Source organism: Stomoxys calcitrans, chromosome 4, assembly GCF_963082655.1.
Source record: "Stomoxys calcitrans chromosome 4, idStoCalc2.1, whole genome shotgun sequence".
Taxonomy (NCBI): Eukaryota; Metazoa; Arthropoda; class Insecta; order Diptera; family Muscidae; genus Stomoxys; species Stomoxys calcitrans.
In genome coordinates, this window is record NC_081555.1 from 185826900 (window position 1) to 185848474 (window position 21575).

Sequence of the window (21575 nt, forward strand, 5' to 3'; positions counted from 1 at the left end):
AATGTAGGACCCATAAGGCCATGTAAAAGGCCTGGTCGGTGGTGCTGGAGGCCTTCCATGTTTTTTTTTTTTCATTTAAAATATATAAATGACATTGGGAGGCAAAGCCCTCCATGTCATTTACTATATCAAGGCCTTAACGAAACCTGTCTGATAAAGGAGTTACACATGTATGTTCAAAACAGACCTTCCAATGCTGCGAAACACAGGCAGTAATAACTGCTACTTAAATAAAGCCTTTGGGAATATGACATTCAATATGCAATTAGTACGTGAGGCCTAAATATAGTTCCATTACTAGAGGCCTTCGATGTAAGGCTTCCAGAATGTTTGTAAAAGAGGGCATGCTCATGTCGTACGTGCAAAATATAAAACCACTTGAAAATATATTTTCAAATTTATATTTAACAGAAGTACAACTTAAAAAAAAAAGAAATAAAATCATATAGCAGCAATACATATTATTAAAATTAATTTTTAATTAAAAAAAATACTTATTATTATATTTTTTGACTTAAAATTAAAATGTCAAGAAATTTACAACGATTGTCATTTTTATACTTTTCAGTTGTTTCTGTTTCTATTATGACTTGTTGTCCTTTCTTTCCAAGTTCAGTATTCGGGAATGAAATTTAAAAAACGATAATATATACGTTTTGATAAATACATGCTCCTGACTTCTTTAATAAGGAATGTGCTTTCATTCTAATTTATTTCTTATAAGAAGTCTAAAATAAGGCATGATTGTTAAAATAGAAATATTTAAAAATTACAACCTTGTCACTTCCCAAACACCTTACAAAAAGAAGTTAAGAGGTGCTAGTTTGCATTTTTTCCACTTTTTATTGTGTAAGCCAATCAATAACCAGTACAGCCAGAAGAGTAAAAAAAAAACTTTTACATATCTATTTTTGCATTAAAACTAGGAATACATTAAAACTAGGAATAAAAGCCCAAAGAGAAAATATTTTGAAAAAAATGTAAAAGCAACTGTACTGGAGACCATGAAACTACAACAACAAGCCATGTGGCTACAACAAGTGATGAAGAAGATAACATTAAGCAAGAAATAATTTTTCCAAGTAATAATTCTGTGTCTGAAAAAAATTATAGAAGTATATAAGAAAAGGTAGCTGATTGGTATCGAAAGTTTTATACCACCAGAACGTCTGTACAGGGTTTGTTAAAAATTCTTCAATTGAGTTACATCGTTTTCCTTATCGGTAGCAGAACTAAGGGCAGACCAGAACTTCTATATCAGACAGCAAAAATATTTCCATAAGACTACAGTACACAGCTTCCTGGAAAAATTAGGAATTAAATTGGTTTCTCAGTTTCCCTTGGAGCATTTAGGTAGAATATAGAAATTTGATTTCCAAAAAACTCAAAAATTTTTTCCAATCGTTTGTTAGAAATGTCATCTAATGTTACAAAGGAGTTTCAAAGAAAACTCCGAGGTATCGACGAAATAAAAAAATTAGAAAGCAACAGAATTTCATCAATTGTATCTTTACTACAGACCCATAGTTTTAAAGGATTTAGTAAATGAGGATTATTGCTATGATGAAAATAAATATGTAAATATATCAACAACAGAAGAACTATTAAATTAATTTGAATATGTCTTCGAAAAACATATTTGTGCACCGGACATTTAACGAGGATATCCCACTTCACATGCCACAAAGTGCAAAGGAGTTTGGAGTAAATTCCCAATATTCTGCTTACTGCCTTTTACATTTTTTGCAAAATTAAAAAAAAAAATTAAGGCCAACAAAACTTTAGGACAAGTTAGCAATCAATTCCGCGATGTTCCCATAATTGAAAGGACAGGCTCTAAAAAAATTAAAAAAAAAACTTCTCAGCGAAAATTGTTAGTTTTCAAAAAGGAGATTTTTTTCTTTCTTTTACATACCCCAATAACTTTTGCTTAGTAGAGAAATGTGTTCCTATAGTAATTACTGAAATTAAGGATCCCAAAAGAGGGTATTGAAATGGAAAAAAGTTAAATATTTAAGACATTTTTATGATCTTCCGGTTGAGTCGTCTTGCTTGGAAATTTATTTGGGTGACTTATTTAGAGAAGTAGAAGACTTACCTCAGGAAAAGATTTATTGCAAGCTGACAACCTTCCCTTTGAAAGATTCAATAGTCTTGTTGCCACAAAAATGTTTCCAGTTTTACCAATTCAACTTGACCCACGATTTCCATGCCGATTTCGACGAAATTTATATAATTTATTTTGATTTTTAAATATCATAAAACAAATTTTAATTTTTGAAATATAATTACAATTTTGTTTTATGATTTTATAAGTTTAAACAGAAAAAAATATTGTCTTGGCATTTTATGATCATTTAGCGCAAAACATTGGATTTTAATTTCCATGTTTGTATTTTGTAGCTTTGTCAAATTTCTGACTTTTGTCGAGTCAAATATAATTTTATACGACCACAAAAACAATATTTATTAGTATGTTTTTTTTTTGAGTTTGAGGCAGTTCCATTTTTTTATGAATTTTTCTACCCATTCGATGATGAGAATACTAAATCTATCCTATCTAAATTAAACGGTAAGACTAATCGAATGTATTTGCATCGCATAGTAATATTTTTTGCATATTAACAATTTTAAGTACTTATTTATTTATTTTTTACTTTTGAGATAGGTGAAAATACTATAAAAATTTTTAATTATATCAGTTTTCAGTGTGAGATATCTTTTAATTCTTTTAAGTTATTGTTGATTTATTTTTGAAAGCTCCCAATTCGGAAAGGCTTTCAAGCAATTTAAAGATATTAATAAAGGAATTGATTGGTGATTTCTCTAAATTGTAATTTTAAATCCAAGCTCAAAAAATAAATTTGCTAATCTCAAATATTTTAGTATTAGTATGAATTTCTGTAACATTGCAACTATATAGGCCTTCCTTACTTATCTTCCCTACTTATTGCATTTTGAATGGCAGAAATATGTCTTCTTTTAAACAAATCTCTTTAGGTCTTATTGTAGTAGCAGTTACTACTAACTGTGTTTTGCAGCATTGTGGAAGGTCTGTTTCGATTACACAAGTGCAACTCTTTCGTGAGACAGGTTTCGTTAAGGCCTTGATAAAAGAAATGACATGGAACGCCTTGCCTCCCAATGTCACGCTATGTTAAATAGAAAGAAACGTTAAATGTGTAAAAAGGCCTCCAGTACCACTAGACAGGCCTTATAAGTCCTGAATTTTGCCGCTGGAAGAGGCAACAATGAATCGAGCAAGTTTGACATCACACTCGCGCACGCACCCATACACACAGAGAAGCATTAAACCAAACGCCGATGATACCGCACTGTTGCATGGGACTCAGATACAAAACATTATCTGATAGATACAGCTATGACAACGAAAGAGGGAGTTTGGTGTTAACTGAAAGAAGAGAGCCACACATATTGTAAAACAGACAGTCAAGCTGGCAGCCGGCAGCAGCCGGACTGTCTGTTTTACTGTGTAGGATGGATGGATTCAAAGCGATGGGACGTTGTGGAAGTTATTCATTTTGATTAGAGAAAAGTCATAGCGATAATGTTGCCAAAAACCATTGAAAATATTTCATATTGGTAGAAAGAGGCCCGCAACACAATCTTGGTCGTTTGGGAAACTGTTTTTTATTCCAACTGTCAATTGCCATACAAAATGTTGGGACATGTTGCGTTTGCGAATATTTTAGTGGCATGGCGACGATGTAAATAAAACACGTGTGGTTTTAAATTGTACCGGGGGGATGGCTATGCGCATGCGCCTCAAACGTAAATTAGCCTATAGATGGAGTATTTCTTGCGACCATTGTCAAGTGGAAAGCATTTAGCAATTTGTTCTCAACCAGACATGTTTTTCAAACATGTTGCAATGTATCTACGTTTGAGGGGAATGGATAGAATTCGGAAATTACTGCAACTTCTCATGGCTGCAGATTCGAAAAGAAAACGCACACACACACTCATGCAGGTAGCTATTCGAATGCAACATGCTCGACATCAAACTGTCATACGAGTTCCTACGTTTGAAGGTCACTACCTTTTTTGAACGTGCGAAGAACCTGCAGCCGAACCTGGGAATACGCAACAAGGATGATACTATGTTGGCAATATGATACAGCAATATGCTGCCACAACCAAAAACGCCCAGGAATTCAACTTGCTCTGGACATCTGTACACTTTCACCCACACACACACACACAGCTTTTGACAGGATGATATTGACATTTGTCCAAAGAGAAACACTTTATGCAATCTTCTTCTTCTTGTATCCATCAACTAGGGCTTGGGCGTTGTTGTTTCCTACCTGCTTTCTTTAAATTATCCCAAATAGCCAAATCTAAAAGTATCCTCTTCTCCTCCTTTGTGCGGACATCTACCCTTGTTTGTGTGTGAGAACTGTGTGTCTACCTGATCCCTTGAAACGTTGCATGTCATGTTCTTTATGCCAATTCAACGAATTCGTCGAACTCATTCCACAGGTTTATGCAATTGAACACCTACACATGTTGTGTCAATAAATACCACTTTCTTGCTGTAGCCGCATCGATTCTCAATGACTTTTATAATAATTCTAACTATTGGGTTGCCTAAAAAGTAATTGCGGATTTTTTAAAAGAAAGTAAATGCATTTTTAATAAAACTTAGAATGAACTTTAATCAAATATATAATTGCAATTTTGTTCGAAAACCTTTTGCCATCTTCCTGGCAAATTTAGTATTCCACGCTCATAGAACTTCTGGCCTTTATCTGCAAAAAACTGAACCAAGTGCGATTTCATCATTGCCGAAAGTTTTACCATTTAAGGAGTTCTGCAAAGATCGAAATAAATGGTAGTCTGATGGTGCAAGGTCAGGGCTATATGGTGAATGCATCAAAAGTTGCCAGCCAAGCTCACTCAGTTTTTGGCGAGTGACCAAAGATGTGTGCGGTCTAGCGGTGTCCTGGTGGAATATGACATCTTTACGATTGACCAATTCTGGTCGCTTCTCCTTGATGGCTGTATTCAATTTGTCCAATTGTTGACAGTAAACATCCGAATTAATCGTTTGGTTCCTTGGAAGCAGCTCAAAATATACCACACCCTTCCAATCCCACCAAACAGACAGCATAACCTTCCTTTGGTGGATATCAGCCTTTGAAGTGGTTTGAGCTGGTTCACCATGCTTGGACCATGATCGTTTTCAACTAACGTTGTTGTAAACAATCCATTTTTCATCTCCAGTTATGATTCGTTTTAAAACGGATCGAATTCATTGCGTTTAAGGTGCATAAGGTGCACAAGCGTTGATTCGGTTTGTTAAATGAATTTCTTTCAATACATGTGGTACCCAAATATCAAGCTTTTTCACCAGTCCAAGACTTTTTATGTGATAATGAACGGTTGATTTTGGTATATTTAACTTCTCTCCTATCTCACGCTCAGTTACATGACGATCCAATTCGTTTAATGCTTAAAATTTGCTTAAAATTTGTAAACGCCTACTATATGAAAAATTAGCAATCACTTTTTGGGCAAACCAATATTTATTTTCAGAGCAAAACGACAGTGATGTGACAGTGGTGAGTTGCAAATATACCAACTTCGGTAAATGTTGATCTTTCTAGTACAGATGCATTGTTATACTGAACCCGTTTAATATTTAATTTTCGCTCATTTTAGGATAATTGTAATCCTAGGTTGGGAAAAGTTCCCATCAGTTGTGGGAGCCGCGCTTTAAATGGACTTGGGGAAAATTGTCATATAGAGTCATGGTGTACATTGTTCCAAAAAGGGGTAGTTCCGAGTTTATTGAAGTCTATGTGGAATTTAGGAGTTTGGGGAATGTGATAATAATAGTTTGATAGGTATGCAAATTTCCTTTGTTTCCTTTATTTTAGTCGTATTTCGTGCTTAATGTTGACGAAAACATGCAAACATTGGACAATTCGACTTTTTTGAGAAATTTACTTTTAATTTGACGTTTACATCAAATCGAATAAGAGTAAGATATTGTCATGTTTCATGTGCTTATAAAGTTATACAGAATAAAAGGAACTCATATATTGTACTTGGCTTTTGACAAAGAAAAAAATACTAGTTGAAAACCGACTCACTAATGGGTAGTATATGACTAAATGACTAACTATATGTTGATGGGCAAAGTTTCACAAGTACCCATGCTTCAGAACCATATAACAGCACGGGTAGTAGCAGTGTCTTGTATAGTGTAATCTTTGTCTGTCGAGAGGTGGCCTTGTTTCTAAACTGCTTACTTAGTCCAAAGTAGAATCTGTTTGCCAGTATCATTCTTCGCGTAATTTCAAAACTGGTGTCATTCGTTTCGGTTACGGCGGTGCCGAGATAGATAAAGTTACTAACTGTCTCAAAGTTGTGGTTCTCAACATTCTCCATTTTCTTTATCTGCTCGGTTGTGCAAGGCTTTTTGGGAGTTGAAACCATCCATTTCGTCTTATCTCCATTTACTGCCAGACCCATTTTCACTGACTCTCTTTCGATTCTTTCAAATTGTTTTGTAGTTTTGGCAATATTTGAAAGAAAATATTTTTTATATTGGGAACGCTGCTATTTTTTTGCCGCTTAAGATGACATGTTTATTTTTTATTTTGCGCATACATATACTGCCACAATTTAAGTGAAGTTTCCGGTTCATAGCTTACAAATTTATGGAGTTATTAAGAATACGGAACTCTAAATTATGCAAAAAGTTGTGGACTTGTTTTCACTTTTTTCGCCTTTGGGACCATTGTGTGCCATTGTATCAGCTCACTGAAAATGGCTGGAGACCACCATAGCGCAGAGGTCGGCATGTCCGCCTAGGACGCAGAACGCCTGGGTTCGACGCCGAATAGACGCTGAAAGCCTGGTTCTGGCTTACTTTCATGGCACTACTTACTCAGTTTTATGTTATGATACATATATCTGGAACATATTCATACTGTGGTAATTGATACAGCTTTCATAAATGTGTATTTTATCGGTGAAGTCCTAATGCTGAGAATTGATAAACGTCGAAAGCACTTTGATTAGTGCATAATTTAGGATCGAACCCTATATAAGTCATTTATATAAAGCAGATTGTCGCATTGAAGAATTTAAAATTGAGTATAAATCCTGTACTAAAGCTATTGGAACAATTTGTGACCGACATTATTTCTCTACACTAACGAATCTTGTGTTGATAAAAATTAGACCTTGTGGGTTTCAGCCGTTTTACTAAAGATCATTTTGGATATAGGCTTAAAATGTTAAAAACTCTTTTAAACATTTTATCTTGTCACAGCCCAATTTTCTGATAAAATGTCTATTGAAATAATTTTATGTAGCTCCAGCAAAATTTTGGTCGCCATGAGAAATCCATTGACATATCCTGCGTTAAACTTTTGATTTGCGTTGATGTTATGCACAGAAAAAAAATCTCATTTGAATTAAGAAATTTGTGTATTCAATTAAAAATGTTGCTGAAATTGGTCCTATAAAGTAGATTGTGTTATTAATAATCGATTTTGCAATTTGGATTTATGAAAATCTGAATAATTCAATTAAAGCGATTATCAACTCTGTAAACCAATTGTTTTGAATATCTTTAAAATTTTCTTTCTCTTTTTAAATATATGATTTTTTTTAATAAATAAAAAAAAAAATACTTCAGATGATTAATTGCGTATAAAAAATTAAATATTTTCATTGGCATACAATATTTGTCTTTTATCAAAAAACAAAAATTTTATTTTTTAAATAATGTGTACAAATACGTATGTAGATGGAATTCGTTGTTCCCTTCGGTATTTAGTATTTTTCCTTGTCGCCTCCTCATACACGCCGTCTCTCTAAAGAGTAGGTATGTAATGAATCGAAATGAATACCAACCTCAAAATTTCGAAAACAAAATATCGAATTGAAAGGATGTAGTTAGGTAGTTGTGTTTCTGCCAGGCTAAGCCTAATTAATAAAAGGATAATTAAATACTGTAATAAAATGGGGTGATATTGATATACATAAATACCTCATATTTTTTTCTCTACAATGTTCTCCTTGTTCGGATGCGTTTCGTATATACGCAATTCGTCCATTTGCAATTTCACATCCTGGATTTTTCTGTTTGCACTGCTCCAGTTCGCACTATACATTAATTTTGTTATTGAATTTTACGGAGTCGTAAAAATATATCTTCCAGTTTCTAAAGTTGTAGGCAAATTTATTTTGGTCTGGCTACGTGTTTTCTTGAATTACATCAGGTATGCTAATGCAAATTTTGGTCATGAATATTCCACTAAGGAACAGTGGCAAACTTCATATCAATGAGTGCAGTCCGATTCAAGTTCATACTCAATGATAAAGGACCTCCTTTTTATTGCCGAGTTCGAACGGTATGTGTGTGGGTAAAAAGGAACGAAATATTGTCTTTGTTATTGTATAAACATATACACAATGTTTATGCTATTAAAAAGCAATTTTAATTCGCGCAATTAAAAATTTGTTAAATATACGTCCTTTTTATCAACTAAATGTCATGATTCAATGGAAAATAGAATTTCAATCTCAAAAATTATCAAAGCAATAAATCACTTTGTTAAAATTGTTTTTATACATCAATACCAAGTTTTATTGATAAAATTTAAGTCAATATTTTTGTTTGTGGATGATATTGGAGATTTATTTTCGGTATTATTGAACGAAAACTGATGAGTTTATAGTGTTTTGCTGCATGAAATGTTTTATTTGTAAACATCATCAGTTAATTACGACAAATGTCTACTGCATAGGGATTCCAAGTTGTGACGAAAAGTCGACTTTTAGATTTTTATCAAAAATAGCAAAGTCGATATGATGAATTTTTGACTTAATCAAAAAGTTTACTTTGCAAAAATGTAGACGCTTCGATTTTTGTCAAAAAATTACTAAATAATATACTCCAATTTCCTACAACACCAAACATTTTCTGTTTGGTCTATAATTTAACCATGAATCGTCTTACAAACGAACAACGCTAGTAAATTATTGAATTTTATCATGAAAATGCGTCCTCTGTTAAGAAAATTCATCGCGCGCTCATTTTTTTTTTATTTTTGGATCAATGGATAAGTAAATAAGCAGAATTGTTGATTTTGAAGTGAATAACAGCCAGAAGCATTACAAGAGCTACCTATGCATCCACAAAAAGTCACAGTTCCGTACAGTTTATGGGCTGGTGGCATCATTGAGTGGTACTTCTTTAAAGATGATGCGAATTGTAACGTAACTGTGAATGGTGAGCGCTACCGTGAGATGATTTCCAACTTGTTTTTTGGCCAAAATGTATGAGCTTGACTTGCATGATGTGCGGTTTTAACAAGTCGGTGCCACATGCCACACAGCACACGTAACAATGGACTTATTGAGAGGTGAGTTCGGTGAACATTTTATTTGATGTTCGGGACCGCTCAATTGGCCGCCTTGATCGTGCGATTTAACGCCTTTAGACTATTTTTGTGGGGCTATGTTAATGCTCTTGTCTATACAGACAAGCCCGCTTTAACTGACGCATTGGAAGACAACTTTGAAGCATTTATTCGTGAGATACCGGCAAAAATGTTTAAGACGTAGCCACGATCAACATTTGCATTCAATAGTCTTCAAACATTAAATTATATGGACCGTACTATCGATTCATGCATTTTTCTGCATTTATGTGTTTTTTTTTTAAACTTTCACTCTCTTAAAAAAACCACCCACCCTTTATAAAATATTGTTCGATTAGTACATGGATTGGAACATACTTTTAACAAAAATGCAAATATTGCCCTTGAACATTCCACTAAGGAACAGGGGCAAACTTCGCATATATCAGTGAGTGCAGCCCGGATTTAAGTTTAAGCTCAATGGTAAGGAGCCTCCTTTTTATAGCCGAGTCCCAACAGCGTGTCGCAGTGCAACACCTCTTTGGAGAGACCTTTTTACATGGCAAATCATTTCACAAATTATGCCAGCATTATGAGGGCAAACCACCGCTGAAAATTTTTTTCCGTTGGTCCCGCCAGGATTCGAACCCATGCGTTCAACGTCATAGTCGGACAAGCTTACCTCTGCGCTACGGTGGCCTTTTTTTATCATGCCGATAAAGTATGGCTTGCAAAATTTCAGACAAATTGGAGCCAAAATGTGAGCTTAAGCGCAAAAATACCGAAAATTGTGGGTACGTTAGTATGGAACCTACATTTGCAAGTTGTACCCATATGGATCATGTTTGCATTTGAATGGCTTAAGATTTTTAATTTCGAACTTTAAATACGTCTTTTAGAAGCTGAAGATTTTAAATGTGGACTCCAGTCTTTGCGGGGGCAATGCAAAGATATAGTCCTGTGCAGCCCATCCTCGAACATGAGCGTTTAGTGGATAAAAAATACGATTGTGTCATAATTCAGCTTCCATAAACATAAAACTGTAGTTTACACTTAAATGGTCGTAATCCCTAAAATTTTGCTTGACACGATTACAGCTTCCGTCTGCCTAGCGTAAAAAAAAACACATTTCAATAACTATTGAATTTGAAAAAATTTATTTACGGCATCAGGGGTAATCCAAAGAGCAATGAATCTAGGCACTTGAGAATAAAGAACCCAAATGCATCTCAGATAAATTGGAAACGTTTCTTACCTAGCAACATGGCAGCAACATTAGCAAAGCAAAACCTGTATCTCGACTATTCGACTTCAAAATGGATTATTCGACTTTTTAATCATTGAAAGTAGACTTCGACTTTTTTAAGGCTGGTACTATATTCGTTTTTCACAGGTGAAAACGATTACTACTTTGAAATTCTACAATTCTCAATAATAACTTTATACTTTTATGAAAAATTTTCCATGTGTAATGTGGAAATGCCCTACTGAATGAAATCGTCCAGTTTTTTTTGCTTCAAAATCTATTATCTAAAAAAAGTAATCACAAAAAAACTTCGTTAAAATCGATCATAGTACGACACTTTACACAAAAAATCGACTAATCGATAAATTTGGGATCCCTAGCACTGAATCAGCATCACTATTTGACAGATTGGCCAAACCAATGTTAGCAAATCACAAATTTCGCCGGAGTTACGTAAAGGATTTTAGACAAAATATATCCACCGAATATGCAAATGTATTGATTACCTTCTAGTATTGAAAAATCTGAAACTCTAAAAGTTAAAACATCGACCTTTCCTAAATCGTGGCAATGGAGGACACTTTAGGCAATATGTCGTCATATTCGAATCAAAATGACTTCACTATGGCGAAAGTGAATAGAATTGTATAAAATATCCATATTTTCTTTGTCTTACAATTAAATATTGCAATTGGGTGTCATGTAAAACTGTGAATTGTTTTTAAGCATGGTGTTCGGAAAGGATTCCTTTGTATCATCGACGTTATATTGGATAAATAGAAAATGCTTAATGGGTTGCTTTGCTTTGCAGCAATCACCTTTAAAGCAATGCATTGACATTAAAAATTTCAAAAGCAATCATAGTGAACTTTGAATTCACCGGACCTTTGTCAATGATTTACATACTTTAAATTTATGCGTAGAAAAAAATGCAGATTTAAATTCACTTTTACATTTGCTGGGACACACACACACACACCTGGACAAATTTGTGCAAGAGAGGATGAGCCTCCAACGCTGGAGTTGCGTGAAAGGACTCGTGTGTGTGTGTGGATGTGTTGCATACACAACTACGAGTATTTTAGACAATATACAATTAATTAATCGTATAAATCTGCTTATTATCCATTTTGCTAACAAACACAATTATCCCATGCCACACCCCATCGAGAGCGGCTGAGGGTATGGGGGCTTGGATGAGCGGCGGGCGGTAGTCAGCAACGCCCACAAACCATAATTAATTAATAAATTTGCAAATACAAAATACCCGTGTGCATTTGGTCTTGGCGTTCTCCCCTTTCCCCTCACCGCCGAGTCCCTTTGATGGTCTGGAACAACACAGAATAGCATTGCTTTCCAATTGAATGCATCGCCATGCAAATGTGCAATACCTGAGCAGCAGCCATCAACTGGCTATTGTTCGTGTGATGCGATTTTTAATGTTGTGGTTCCTTTGGTGGGACATGCGGTGGTGCTGGCATCCATGGAAGTGTTTACAGATACTTACAGTTAATAGGATTTATCGAGTGCATTGTGATGGCGTCTACCGGCAGTGACAGTGGCAGAGGCAGAGGCGGAGGCTGTGGCGAGTTGTTTAATTACCGCTCTCGGCTAACTAGCGATAACAAAGAATCGGCTAACGCGGACGCGATTACCAACTACAATGGGGCCAAAAGTATAACACAACATATCCCATTCCCATGGCCATATTTTGATGCATCGCAATCGATATGGCCGCAGTCAGTCGTCCATTGGCGTGTCGATGCTTTTGTCCAGATTAACAGTGCCACCTAAAGTGTGAAGTTTCGCCTATGATGGTGTCTCTAGGCTAACTGCAGTCCTCTGGAAAGTTTGTAAACACTACTGAGTGGTGGACGCCCCGCCATAATCCATTTTAAATTATAGCCTGCCAATTATTTTCAGAGTGAGTAAATGCCCGCTTAAAAGTTGCCACTGTAAATGAGTCGTGTGAAAAGTCTAAAACACTAAACAAATAGTTGTCCATATCTCCATGCACTACATCTTTACATACGACTATCAATCGATTACAGTGTGGGGTAAAACTTTACAACAATAGAAAATTGTATTCAGATTATTTCGTAGTGCAATATCGTTCTCAGTTGGCGAGAACGGAAAGCCAATGTCGTCCATATGCCGATATAGTTGATGCACATAATTATAGTTGCATAGATATTGACAACAGCGTAGTTTAATTTGCACGAGGGTCGATGTACGACACGCCACATGGGTCCCCCTTAAGTAGGAGGATCAGCCGTACTTACTGGAAGACCGATGGATGGGGGACATATATCGCTAAATCATGTAAAATTCGGAGGCCACCGTAACTCATAGGTTTGCATGTTCGCCTTCTCTCCAAAGAGGTGGCACGCCGTTCGGACTCGACTATAAAGAGACGACTAATCGAGCTTAAACTTGAATCGGACAGCACTAATTGATTTGTGAGAGGGTTACCTCTGTTCCTTAATGAAATGTTCATGGACATATTGCATCGGGAATTCTATCTCGATCAAGGATATGTGAAAAACAATATTTGACATTCCCATTCTTGTGGTGGTCAGTTGGAAAAATGTTGGCCCAGCAAAGATTTATTATGAAATGTTTTTGTTTTTTTTTTTGCAAAGGCCGACTTCAATCTTAATACAAATGTTAGTTTTCTCCTTTACTGTCGTAGCTCATATATGTCTGAGTACACAGATTTGTTAAAAAAAATCACATTGAAATCAATTTTAATACCGTCATGCATACGCGTCTCTCAAACGTCCAAATTACAAATGGTGATCTGGCGGTAGACAATAATAGGGGTTATTAACAAGGCAATGTGCCCTACCGTTAATATAGGATTCGATACACACGGTCTTAGAAAAAGGCATCAAGCCAGCTACTAGACGTTAATGGTGGATGGTGGTGCATGGCAAACGCTGCTCTAATGCTAAATAGTTCACATTGGCCACGGCTGCCATGCGTTCTTCTGATTTCCAAAAGAGGGGGATTTTTTTTATTTATTTTTGTATACGAATTTGACTTTTTCCTCCGAGACTTAATCATAATCTTCCCATTTCAAATTTTTTATACACAGTATTGCTATGACCAAGGTGATGTATGTGCGTGTGGATATGCAAGAGGAGTAAATCACGGGGCATTTGTCACGGATTCTGTTATTAGACAAATTTAAATGATATTTAAGCTGAATGGAAAACGAGGGCCAAGGCGAATGCTGCCAAAACTATTTTTGAAACAGTTGCTCGAGCCAAGATTTTATTTCTTTCCACCAAATCGATTTTTCACGCCACACATAAGACGAAATATTGGCATTGGATACATTTGGATAACGCGAACGAGGGCGAATTTTATACCCAACAATCTCAACCATCTGCCTTAAAATGTGCTTTACGGGACCAAAGTGACTGCTTTATTATGGTGATTAGGGACGCTGTTCCATCAAGAAACCTATAACGGTAGGTAAGTTTTTGCACACAACTTCAAAGCGTCTTTAAAAAACATGAAAAAAATTTAATTTTTCTAATATAAGCAAAAATTTTGACTTATCAGAAATTTTTTGCGCTACGTGTTCATTTAAATGAATATACTAGCTGGCCCGATGTGCTTCGCTACACACTTCAGTGTTTGCGGTCCCCTTTTGACATGGTTAAAATTTTAAAAAAATTTATATTTGTATTTAAATTTCAAATTCCTTTCATAATATGGGACCTATATCCAAATATGAACCGATATGGGCCATTTGCAATCCCCAATGTTGTATATAAATCCATAAGAAGTATTAAACTAACTAAATTTCCCATGAGTATTCGATTAAGTATCAGGAGATACACCTCTCATATCAATGAGTGCAGTCCGATTAAAGCTTAAGCTCCTTTTTATAGCAAAGTCCGAACTGAGTGCCGCATAGCTACACTACTTGATAGAAAAGTTTTAACATGGCAAGATACCTCACAAATGTAGCCAACATTAGTAAGGGGATAACCGACGCTGATCATTTTTCCGATGTCCATGTCGACCTGCTGAAATCATAAAACAGTCCCCCCAAGATAAAATCCGGGCTACGTCCATGGTAGATTCATATTTCGAGGTGATACAAACGGGATGACGAAATTAGTATTCCTTTGCTGGTAGGAATAGACATGTTGTCTGTCTGTTGAAATCTAAAGTTAAATTCGTTGGATACACTCATAGATAAAAGTTTGCTGAAAATAGCAAACATTGTCTGCTGAATATAAGTAGTTAATTTTTCTGCTATTGTAGCAGTAGTTCTGCTATTACAGCAATACTACTGCAATTTCAGAGAAGCAAAAACGACTGAAAATGAAGAAATAAAACACAAATGTAAATGTGTGTCTCAGTGGATGTTTATAATCACCACTGAATGTATACTTTCCATAGCGTTTTTTCTTTAAATTTTGATACAAAAGGTCAATCATGTTCACATTAGCAGAGCAATAACAAAAATGCGAGCGAGCCCAGCCTCATTTCGATATGTATACCAATGGATGGATCAGGAAGCCAAATTAAAATCATCTCTTCCAACAAAATTTCTAAAAAAATACCTAAAGTAATCAAAATAAGTAACAGGCAAACATAAACAAGTTGGCCGGTCTGAATTTTGGATATCCACCATCTCCGCTGTATATGTAAACCCCCTTTTGCCACCATCTGGTGAAAATTTGATAACTTATACACCCAAATTTGTCACGGACATGGAGTGGTCTAATAAATATAAGCCACAGTTGAATTTTGTATTTCAAATTTCAACAAAATCGGGTAATAAATAAAGCTATTATGAACTTCAGACCCTTAACCGGCATATCGGTCTCTATGACATCTATATCCAAATACAATCCGATATTTACCATATTTGGGTCGGATGGCGGGTGGCCTAAAACTACTCACTGTTTAAAATTTCAGCAAAATCGGATAACAAATAAAGCTTCAGACCTTTTATCGGCAGATCGCTCTGTATGGAAGCTATATCTAAATAATGTCCGATACAAACCATATTTGGGACGGACGTCGGGAGGCTTAAAATTACCCACTATTTCAAATTTCAATGAAATCGGGTAATAAATAGAGCTTTTTTGGGCTTCAAACCCTTTATCGGCAGATCGGTCAATATGACAGCTATATCTAAATAAAGTCCGATCAGAACCATATTTGGGTTCTTTGTTGGGAGGCATCAAACTACTCACAGTTCCAATTTTCAGCGAAATCGGCTAAAAAATAAAGCTTTTATGGGCTTTATCTGGAGATCGGTCTATATAGCAGCTATATCTAAATATAATCTGATCTGTACCATATTTAGGTCATATGTCGGAATGCTTAAAATAACTCACTGTTGCAAATTTCAGCGAAATCGGGTAATAAATACAGCTTTTATGGTCTTCAGACCCCTTATCGGGAGATCGGTCTATATGATAGCTATATCTAAATATAGTCCGATCTAAACCATATTTGAGTCAGTTATCGGGAAGCCATTAACTAATCACTGTTTTAAATTTCAGGATGAAAAATAAAGTTTTTATGGGCATTAGACCCTTTATCGGAAAGTCCGTCTATATAGCAGCTATATCCAAATATGGTCCGATTTGGCCTGCTCAAGAACTTAGCCAACGTGCATCAAAAAGACGTATCTGTGATCACAACAGACGGACGGACAGACACACGGACAGACACACGGACATCGTTAAATCGTCTTAGAATTTTACGACGATCCGAAATATATATACTTTGTAGGGTTGGAAATTGATATTTCGATGTGTTCCAAACGGAATGACTAAATGAATATACCCCCTATCCTGCGGTGGTGGGTATAGAAATAGCAAACAATTTTTGCAGCAGATTTTTGTAGATAAAACAGCAGATTTTGTTTGCTTATTTAACTGACCGAAATGTTTGCAAATACGGCAGGCCTATGTTTGCTAAAACAGCAGTACTGACTGCTTTCCCATTTCAGCAGACAAAAACTGCCGTTTTAGCAAACATTTTTGCTGTTTTTGTATTTCGGACCATACCTTGATAAAGACCGATCTCCAGATCTAACCGATCTTCTTGAGCTAAATTCTTATGCAAACCAAATATAGTGTCTTAAAAGCAACAGGAGTATTAGAGTTCATTCTATTTTCGATTTTGTTGCCAAAAGTCATCAATCCACAGTTAATGATTGTTACGGCGCATTGCCTTTGTACCACTAAGCTCACATTGAATTTATGCATGACTCCAAAATGACTCGTCTCCTTTGGTGCTGTACGAGTACTTGGCCCCGCTCCGTGAGGGAAAATGCCACAACTGTCGCTTCGAAGCTTCCAAGAGGGCGACGAAGCAACGTGCAAAAGAAAAATGACCTTAGCAAAATGGCTGCTCGGCGAAAAGCTTAGGGTTTAAGCCTTCACAGTAAGAACGTCGACCGCAATGGCGGCTTGACGAGTGTAAAATGATATCTGACATATGTTCGCCATGGCTCAAATGGGAAAGACATTGTCATGCACTTACAGTATAAATTACACATAGCCATACACGTACACTCAGACATACCTTTGATAAAAAGCGTACTTCCACCCGGACCCATGCTGCCACACACAGCAGTCAATGAATGCAAGCACCTCCTCCATTAGGACCGCGAACCAATTAAAAAAAGGTCCGGACACAAATAAATCTAGTAACATATACTTACATGCGTACATACATACCTACAAAGATATGCATAAATATGCTATATACTTGTGAGTGGATGTGCTCATGGATAATTATGTTGCTGGGATATATCCGTCCACTGACATATGTACCAAAAGCAATGGGTATTCTTCCGCTCCAAATGAGTCATAAAAGTTTTTATTATTTTTCACATAATTTCACATTTATGCGTATTTGCTAAAGTTTATGAACTTCGCAAGATCTCCATGTTTGCATTTTTGGGAGTCTGTTGTAGCATCTCGTCCGCTCCTTTCGATGGCGGGATGCCGACGGAGACGAATTTTATTCAAGTCATAAATCAGGTCATTTATGGCCATTTTAATAATACGCTCGCAGTTACATTTTACGCCAAATTATTTAGAATTTTATCATTTGAGTGTACACAAGTAATTAAAGATGTCGACATTTGCTAGTCACATCCTGCCGCATCGTTTGTCGAAGTGTCCTTGTACTGTGTTGTCTGGCTGTGAATGTAAGCGGAACATGAGTTCGTCCATATGTGAGTTGCTTTGTGTCTACTGGCATTCATTACGAAAATAAATTTTGGTTTTGCTCTACAACAAGTTGTGCCCCACAACCTCTTGTCACAGGGACGCGCAAAGTCTATTCTTTGACTTTTCGAAAGAAACTTTGAAATTGTTTCTATGCATTGCATACACGTATCACAAATATTTTAATTTTTGCTTCTATGAGCCAGTTCGTTTCGTGGTTAACTTCAGATTATATTTAACATCTGTTGATTTCATGGATTTGAGGACCACTTGAGGACCGAATGATCACCACTTGCTATACTCGATCTACAAGGTATTGCTCAAAGGACTTGATACACAATTTACTGTAAACAAAGCAATCTGAATTATTTAGCTATGATTCCAGAAAACAGATACCAGCGTGCTAAGTTTGACCTGGCCGAGTAGTATATAACCTCCACAATGGAGAGAATCTGTCAAGTTCGCTATCTCTTTATAGGCCGATTCGGGCCATTCATGATTTGGATATTAGATACCATAGTATACTCATAGAAATTTGTTAGAAAAAACACCAAAAATGTTTGCTGTGACAGCAGAAAGTCTGCTGAAAATGGGACTGCAGTAATTTGCTGCAAATACAGCAAACTTTTTCTGCTGTTTTAATTTGGTAAAAGGTTAAAAAAAAACTCAAAAGTGTAATAAATATTTAAATTTTATCTTATCATTTAATTCTACAAGCATATAACATAAAATTTCTTTAAATTTTCGACATGCTTATTTTTGAACGAATTTAAATGACAACAGACAAAATAACTACTAAAAGTATATTTATGTATGTTTTTAAAGAAAAAATGTAACGCCTAAAATTGACAAATGTTATTTTTATTATATTTATACCATAAGTGGCATAAAATCGTCGTCCTTTGGACTGGACAATATTGATCCAAGATTTCTAAAGATAATAATACCACATATTCTTTCTTATGTTACTAATTTATCCAATCTCGTCTTAATGACATTTACCCTCCCAAGGAGCTGGAAAAGGGCGAGGATTATACCGCAATAGTGTCAGTTTTGTCAAAGGCGTTTGAAACCATCCTTCATGAACAAATTAATGAATTTATAACTGACAACAATTTGCTGACTGATAGGCAAAGCGGGTTTAAAACACAATGGCGTTACACCACGGTTCTTCTGGATGTCACAGAGAATATAAGATTTGAAATTGATGACAATAGTGTTTGTTTTTTGGTTCAAAACTTTGGTCAAAAACTTCCTTAAATATTCCTGTGCCAAAATTGTTTTGTGTTTTTGCCCACTGGTCAATATCTCACTCAAGAATCTTTCTTAAACCATTAACGCCTTACCCTCGATTATCCTGTCCGATTTTGATGAAATTTCATATTATCACTATTTAGAGCATTTGCATTGACGTAGTAATTTAATTTATGAACTTTTAACGAAGACAAATGGATTTTATTGACGTTGTCATAAAATCGCACCTGCTGTCAAAAGTAATACTCTTTTCGCCATATATTTTTTAATATAAATACCATCAAATCCAATAAGACATTAATACGATTTCCAGAAATCTCACTCCTAAGAATTTCGAGAAAATTTTTAGTTTGACACGATTTTTTTACAAAAGGTCCATTCATCTACTTTACGCCAATCCAAATTTCATTAGGATACCATTTTTCTAACCCGAGCTAGAATTTTCCGAAGACAGCTCTATTCTTGGTTATTTTTCTACCCTTTAGTCGTTAATGGTTTACATCTGCCTTTGCCAACATTTTTTTCCTCTTCTGCAAGGAAACCCAATTATTTCTGATATTTTGCTTTTATCCTTTTCTCATGTGCAGCAAAGTAGAATAACAACAGTCTAAAGGTATTTTAAACAGGGAAGTATCGCATAAATGCTTCTAACAGCAGAACTACTGATGTAATAGCAGAACTGCTGCTGTAATTGCAGAGCTACTGCTGTAATAGCAGCAAAATTATCATTTTCTGATGTGCAGCAAAGTAGAATAACAACAGTCCAAAGGTATTTTAAACAGGGAAGTATCGCGTAAATGCTTCGTAATAGCAGAACTACAGATGTAATAGCAGAACTACTGATATAATAGCAGAACTACTGCTATAATAGCAGAACTGGGTTGGGTTAAATCGTTAGATAATTTAATTGAGATTTAAGCTTTTAAAGTATTTATGATATTTTCTGCCTACTTTATACCATCTGAAAACAACAACAAATATCTGCTGTTTCAGCAAATAATTACTCTATGCTGTTACTACCAAATTTCTCTGGGTGTATGGGCATCAAGTCATACTTTATATATTTAAAGTAGCTGGACAGAGACCGCTTCGCTGCGTCTTCTTTCACTCTCTTATTTTATCTGAGCCCTATACTGACACTGGCGGGAAATAAGTCCTGTTTTGGGTTACTGGTACGACCTTTCAGATATATCACATTCGTGATCTAGTCTCAAATACCTTTCATTTGAGCCACACATTGTCATTATAGTTTATATTTACAATTGGCGGGTTTTGGAAGTGGCGCTACCCCCTAAATAAGAATACCAAATTTATGTTTTTGAGTTATTTTAAACAAACCAAATTTCGCTTAAATCGCTCCACTCATCTCCGAGAGGACGAAGGAATAAATTTGTATGTAAAATTTGCACTCTACTTTTAAAGCGGTGAAAGAGTTCTGCTGGGGTGTTTTTTTTGGGGTAGGGGACCCCCGAATACTTTGGGCGAAATTTGTATACCAAGTTCGTAACCTACTCTTAAATACATTTCGTTTGATACCCATATTGTCCTAATCGGTAAACATGTACGTGCGGGGGGAGTTTTGGGGGACACCATGGGATGCATTTTTATGCCAAATTTGCCCTATACTTTTAGATACCTTTCATTTGATACCCATATTGCCCAAAGCGATGAAAGAATCCTGTTGGGGTTTTTTTGGGGTGGGGGAGCCCACCGAACACCTTGGGCGAAATTTGTATATCAAGTTCGTACTCTACTTTCAAATACCTTTCATTTGATACACATATTGTCCCAATCGTTAAATATGTCCGCCCGGATGGGTTTCGGGATGGGGCATCCACCCAAGTTATTGGACCCAAAAATTGTATACCAATTTCGTGTTTCTGGGTTACCATAAGGTGGCATAAAAAATTTCGTTTAAATCGGTGCACCAATCTCCGAGATCTGGCGTTTTTGAAATTTGGGGAATGGGGGAGGGTCCGCCCCCCTTCGGATATCAAAAAATGTAGTAGAAACAGAAACAATTAAACAGCAATTTCCCGGCATTCGCAAATATAATAACACACTATCTGAGGAAAAGAAATTCGGAATTATGGTGGTGATGATATCAGTGGGACAGTAGAGCCAAAGCCCAAAGAGCATTGCATTTCTCCGGACAAATTGATGTTAGAGCTTATATATTGGGTTGCCCAAAAAGTAATTGCGGATTTTTCACATAGTCGGCGTTGAAAAATTTTTTCACAGCTTGTGACTCTGTAATTGCATTCTTTCTTCTGTCAGTTATCAGCTGTTACTTTAGTTCATTCTAAGTTTTATTAAAAATGCATTTACTTTCTTTTAAAAAATCCGCAATTACTTTTTGGGCAACCCAATATATAACCTTGAACGAAGGCAAAGTATTTTGCGTTATATCTGAGATGAGTAGGTGAGTTGCGGAATGACGGGCATAAACTCATAGGA